We start from the raw sequence: 7,159 nt of genomic DNA on the forward strand, positions 1-7,159 counted from the left end.
CCCCTGGAGTGCAGCCATTTCCTCATCTGCCCTTTCCATCCCTCTCTGCTGGCTTAAGGTGGCTTCAGGAAGGGAGGAAGGAAGGGAGGAAGGAAGGGAGGAAGGAAGGGAGGGAGGAAGGGAGGAAGGGAGGAAGGGAGGGAGGGAGGGAGGAAGGAAGGAAAATTAATTCACAAAATGAGGAAAACAGACAGACAGAAAGAAACCACAGAGGAAAGGAAATAGCCCGATCATTGTGTTAGTCTCGTACATCCATTCCTCTTGGTAAAAACTGTATCTTGAGATTATTCTAAAAAAAACACCCCAGCTATACAAAGTGAAAATCTGTTCTTGAGATTTAAACAGTCTCCCCTGAAAAGTTCAAACAGGCCCAGGAGCAGATAAACTCTCTGAAAAAGTCCCCCGAGGATGTCCCCTTTTTTTGCCCCAAGTATTACGTTGTTTTTATATTCTGATATTAGCAGAACAAACATTCTTAGCCAAAAAAGGAGAGAGTTTGCTTGGTCTCCTTTAGATGTTTTATGAAAACTACTAAATCCCCAAATGGGAGAAACTACTAACTAATGTGAGAAATAAATGACCCCAAAAGGAGGGTCAGAATAAGGTTAGGAAAGAAATAGAGTAAAATAAAACATCTTTTAATTGATTTTTGTTGGCTTAAGCTGTCATCCACTTTACGTTCAACAGCTATGGGACCAAAAGTTTCAAGCCACCTCTGAAAAAGAAAAAACCTGTTCCTTTCCCATAAAATGAGCTGTGCATATGAGTAATGAGAAGGGTGATTGTAGGAACACGTTAACATTTCAAGACTGACCAAGTACCTGGGTTCGTAGCCCATTCAGTCTGCTGTGCAAGTGCAATCCAGAATCGGGGATGCCCTGCCCTCTCTGTCTCCAGGGGTGGCTGGTTTCTGGCACCTCTCACACATACACAGCATCTCCTTCATCGCTGGTCCCTGGGGCACCACCAGTCATCATCTACATGGCCGGGCCAGAAGAGTGAAACCTGGTCTTGAGGGGAATAGGTCAGGAACACAGCTTATCCTTGGTGACTTCAGGAGTAACAGGAAGGTTGAATAGCACAGGGGGACCCTACGCCTGCTCACCACTGGGGCATTTGTGTCAGATGCTGCCAAGAGATGGAGTGGCTATTTCTGAATCAGTTTAACCATTCAGATATTGAACTAGGTGACTACAATAACAACGCATGGAACCCCAACACATCTTGAGACTAGAAATCAGTATCAACAATAAAGACATGCTGGACAATATAGCTGCTCTGTTGATTTCAATTTAAACTGAATATACAGCAAGATATGACATGAATAGTAGTTTATCCTAAACTGCTACACTCCTGCACTAACCTGGTGGGACAGAGCAGCTTTGCAGTGGATATTAATTGAATATATGGGCACTTTCAAATACCCTGTGTGTACGAAGCTAGCAGTGTTACCTTTTTATCATTTTTCTTTGAGACTTTAAATAGTTTCAAGCAGAAGGCAACCTGAAAAGAATTCACAATTCATTCATTACACAAAACTCAACAACTGAGGATTTATAAACCAAATTAGAGGGGTTTATGTGGTTGATGCAGGTGCCAATATATGAGAGCTTCTTTGTACCTGGGAGTCAGATCTCCTAATTACATACTTACACGAGCCATGTTAAAAACCCCTAAGGGATGAGCTTTGGCAGCACTTTCAGGCAGTACAATTTTTCCTGATGGTCATTCAGTCATTACCACTTTCTGAAATTTTTTCCGTAATTATTCAGCTCAAACAAAGGTTAGGGGTTGGGCTTAGGTTTCAGAGGAGTGTGGACTGAGGAGCTGGGCTCAAACAACTAGAGAGAGGCACACTGGAAAGCTGAGGGTTTGTAAGATGGCCAAAGCCCAAACAGCTCTGGGGTGCCGCAGAGAGCAAACAGACGACTCTGGGGCACACTGGGGACAAATGCATGGGTCATAAGTACCTTAAGATCCATTAAGGCTTACAGATACAAGAAGAGCCAGAATGACTTATGGTTACTCTTCAATAGGTGATATGAGAATATCATTAAAGTAGGAGTTAGCCATAGGATAAGCCTTAGGGTTAAGGTTACCCTGACCCAAAACCCATCACAGAACTTCCTAGACATCTTTTATCCTACTTGCATCAGCCATCATCCTAAAGGGTGGTCATTGGTGGATTGTGTTATATAGGCACCAGACATGAGAGCTGGATTTATTGCTGGCTTCTGCAAAGCAAGGGGAAAGTACATGTTACCAGCTAGTTCTGAGGCCAGCAGGGATCATCTGTTCATAGTTAAAAGTAAGGTTATGGTATGAGTTAAGATTCCAGAAAACAAAAAATAAAGGTTAGGAAGACTATGTCCAGAATCAGGGTTAGGATGAAGACTCCTTGGTGGCTGCTCAGTTGCTATAAGGCTAGTTATTAAATCCTGTTAATGGCAAACATAAGATTGTGGTTTTATGAGAACACTATGGAATAGCAAGCTCCAAAAGCAAGGATTACCGCTTAATCCTGAAATCCTACTAAGAGATTTTCACAACTGAAGTTGGTAGGGGTGAATTAGTCATACTTTTTTCTGGGTAGTTAAGACCTGTTGCATGTTGTTCATGGAAGTGGATTTAGGGCCGGTGGCAGAGGGCCTGAAAACTAGGTGTAGTCTGAGAACCTGTGAAGAACTTTATCTGAGATTAGAATAAGGTGGCCAGTGAGAGATGGGCAGTTTATGGTTACTGTTGGGACTATAGAGGCCCCTAAAACCGTTTGGTAAAGGTACTTTCAGATTACTTTTCCATTATTTGCCAGAGATGGTTTTGGATGATTTGTGCTTTTTAGGTGCTGCTATGAAAAGGCTGAGAGGAAAGGGTAGATAATAGCAGGTAGAAAGCTAGGGGTAGGCGAGTCCAAAAACAGTGTGCAAGGCTTTGGAAATCTCTGGCAGCCAAGTGAGGTGTCTGGCCCATTACTGCGTTGCCCAGACTGGCAGCAGGTTAGAGGAACCGTTGACATGTACCTTCATGGAATGACTGTCACGTGAGCATGGGAGGATTTGGAGACGTTCCTGCTCCTGACTTGAGCCGCACCTTCTTTTTTCCCACCTGGGTGTCTCCGGCGGCGTGCCAGGGCTTGGCACCGACGGGGTGATGCCATGAGGCTGGAGGAGCAGGAGAAGCAGAGCTCCAGCTCCACAGCGCCGGGGTGAGGTGTGTGCTGCCCGGGCACGCTTCTGCTGGCGGGGGGTAGGACAACTCCAGGCTGGCTCCACTTGTGCAACCCCACAACCGGCGAGGAAACGGGCCAGTTTGGGTACGGAAGCTGTACAGACCGTTCATACAATATCAGGAGGCCACGTTTGCCTGCCTGGGAGCAGCACGCGTGATGTTCTGGATCCAAGCTCCTTCCTCTGTGTCCTGTCCCACTGTGCTGGGGAGGAAGCAGCCAGAGAGCAATTGCAGAGAGTTTCCCAAATCAGGAGGGGGTGGGGAGCCAGAGGAGAGTACCAAGAAGCGAGGAGCTCTCAGTGATGCTGTGAGCTTGGGATAAACTAATATAAAAGAGCAAGGTTTCCTATGGTCTTTCTGTGTTTTTTTTAAGGGAAAAGGAAAAAACATGAAATTTTACAAGTTATTAAAATGAATGGGAAAAGTACATTTGGGCAAGAAAAATAATAGGTATCTTTACTAAAACCCACATGTCTCAAAGAATCTCCATAACATATTTCCGTATTTGTTGGTTTAGGAGTGTCGTTTGCAAGTGGAAATGTGTTGCTGGCCTCTGCCTGCCTCACACTAAGTTATGGAGAGGGGAAGCCTGGGCCTTCATGAAATCAGAGCAGCTGTCTTCTTTCTTCACAAACCAGCCTCACTTATTTCCAAACTCTGATCCACTCTTGGTTACACTTCATCTATCTGAGTCGTTAGCAGTCACCAATATTTTGTTCCCTATCTCCTTCTCCATGAGAAATCTCCATGAGTCCTTCTCAAAACCTTGCTTGTTCAGACAGCTCGTATCTTCAGCCATGCTGAATGTGATGATCTTCTCTATCCTTGGGTTTCAGAGGCTTTTCAACTGTCTGTAGACCTACCCTTTTGCCCTAACATGCATAGCAGGTGGCAGCTCTTACTTTGGGGACAGCAAAGTTTGTCCCCAATGGAAGTCTACCTTTGCTAAAATCATTCTGCATCTTATTTCTCTCTTGGGCCAGTCATTGATGGCGCAAACCCTAGCACCAAACCCAGCATCATCACACATCAGAAGAGAAAATACGCTGCACCCGTCTGCTGGCAGCCCCAGCTGCTACCAGCATTAGGGCCACCACTGCTATGTAGAGCAAGACAATACAGGAAACAGTATTTTCATTCTACATTTTAATTTTATATATGTAAGACAATACAGGAAACCATTGGGGAGAGAATGGGATAAAAATGGAAGCAATAACTTGGCATATACAATTAACTAGTACAGGCAGTTTAGACCATTTTAGCTTTACTTGTGCAAAGCAGAAGTACAGAATTAGAAAATGTGAGATGCATGACAGAGGTGAGTCAGAGCTTTCCATGATAAGAAGTTGGAGGAAAAAGTTTGAGTGCCAAGTAGCCAGTAAACTTAGCTTTTACTTTGTTTAAGTTGAGATAAGATGGTGTGATTATCTCCAGTTACCTCTCATAGACTAAGACATTTTGTATTACTGATAAAGATAATGAAAGTAGGGTTGGTACCATGGTGCTCTGTCTGTCAACCTATGTTGTTTCTGGAGGTGCCCATCAACAGATGTCCAAACCCTTCTTGAAACAAAGCTGCTGGTCAGACTGAGTTACGTGAATGCCAGCCCCAGTAAGAAAGACTGCCCTGAAATAATCCTTACTCCTGATTGCCCCTCACTACAGAAAGGACATGGAAGTGCTGGAGTGTGTCCAGAGGAGAGCTGCCAAGCTGACAAGGAGTCTAGAGAACAAGTCATATGAGGAGAGGCTGAGGGATCTGGGCATGTTTAATTTGGAAAAGAAGAGGCTGGGGGGAGACCTCATTGCCCTCTACAACTACCTGAAAGGAGGTTGTAGAGAGGGTGTTAGCCTCTTCTCCCAAGGGAATAATGACCAGACCAGAGGAAATGGTCTGAAGTTGCAGCAGAGGAGGTTTAGATTAGATATTAGGAAGAATTACTTTACTGAGAGTGGTCAGGCACTGGAACAACCTGCCCAGGGAGGTGGTGGAGTCACCATCCCTGGAGGTATTTAAGAAACGTGTAGACGTGGCACTTCAGGGCATGCTCTAGTGGCTGAGATTGTAGGGGTGCTTTGCATGTGTATGGTTTGACTCAGTATCTCAGAGGTCCTTTCCAACCATGACGATTCTGTGATTCCGTAATCTGCCCTGCCTTCTTTCTTTTACTCATTTTTTTAATTTGTATTTTGTATCACATGTTCATCATCCACAGGCATTTCCAACCTATCGCAGAAGTTACCCATTATTCTTTATTTGCTCTCTGCATTGCAGGAGTAGGTGGTTAAATAAAATACTTGATGCCTGTAACTGTGAATCTTTAGTCTCTTTGATTGGGTTCATTGAACACTCACGATTTTTCAGCTGAAGTCTGGTGGTCCACCTGTCTCCCTGCACACTGCTCCTACACACAAGACCAATAGCTATAGTGCTAAGGATCCCTTGTATTGGAAAATTATTAAAAAGGATGATAACTTCTGTATGGAGGCACCAGTACTTCAAAAAATTAAGGTAGATGACATAGGGATTGTTGACGGCCTTTATTGAACTCTCTTTGGATGCAGGGTAGGTCTGTGAGTCCATAGGGAAACACCTTTACATGTCATCTGATGGCATACTTGCAGATGTAATAACTGTGTATGGATGTAATTAGATAATATGCAGTAAACAACAAGAACTTTGTAGTGACTGAAAAAGTTATGTGAGGCTAGGATTTAATAAAGGAATTTCTGTCTGAGCTGTGAAAGCAGCCTAAAAGTCCATGGATTAATTCAGTATTTTAAAATCAAAATTTCATTGTGGATATCACATTGTGGTTCTGCAGGGAAACTGCAGCCCAGTTTTCTCATGTCTCATTTTTCCTTTATTGGATTGTGCCTCCCACAGTGCACCATGGAACAGGACTCTGTAATACAATCTTTTTTTCTCTTGCTGTCCAACTGGGTGCCTGACTGACAGACATGAACATCATCAAAGGGACCAGGGCATCAAAACATCCTTTCAAAAGGGAAATAATTCTTTGTACTTTAGGTTTTTACCTATAGGTCGAATTTTTAAAATTAAGAATCTCAAGTAGCCAAACATTTTCCTTTGAGTAAAGTTTTTCTATTATTTTTAAACAACTGCTAATACTAATCGCTTTTCAAAGACAAAATATAGACTCAGAGATAATTTGTATTTTTCAAGGTGATCTGGCTTGAACAAGTGCAAAACAATCTCATGCAGTAGGTTTACTGCATGAAGCCAGAAGGTCTCTGAATGAAAACACTGAACTGTCTTTCTCTTCTGTCAAGTGCATGTACCAGGGTTGGATCTAGAATCGTAAAATATCAAAGCCATTATATTTGCTGCAAAAGGATATTTTTAAAGTGTAGCAGTGGTACAAAACAATGATTCTGAGGGCAGAAATCATGAGGCCTGTGTTTACTCTGTCTCAGACCTCCTCATCCTCATCAAAATTCCTCCTCTGCACAATGGGAATAATGTGGGAGCACTGGGAGGATAACTTAAAATCTGAGAGATGCTTAGCTGGCATAGTGATAAAATATTAAAAGTACAAGGAATTCACCTACTACTTCAATCTCACCAACACAATAAGAATGGAGTTTGATTCTATTACAGTAAAACCAAGCAGTCTTGGCTTTTCTTTTATTTTTCCACTTTTTCCAACTTACTCCTTTATACCTGTGACAGAAATGGGACAGGATGCTCAGCTGTGGTAAGTCATCACAAAGTGATGGAAATTCAGCCCCTGCACACGAACTAAGGCTGCTCCAGAGGACTTCAGGTTTTCTAGCTCCCACAGTGATGTGGTGGTACTTCTTGCCAAAGCTTCAGCATGAATATCTATATGGGCTGCATCATCAGTTTGCTTCCAGAAACAGTATTGACTTGCCCTCTTCTACTCGTAGGCTGGTTTGGTGGCAGCAT

Source organism: Calidris pugnax, unplaced genomic scaffold (assembly GCF_001431845.1).
Source record: "Calidris pugnax isolate Ruff unplaced genomic scaffold, ASM143184v1 scaffold24, whole genome shotgun sequence".
NCBI classification, from domain to species: Eukaryota; Metazoa; Chordata; class Aves; order Charadriiformes; family Scolopacidae; genus Calidris; species Calidris pugnax.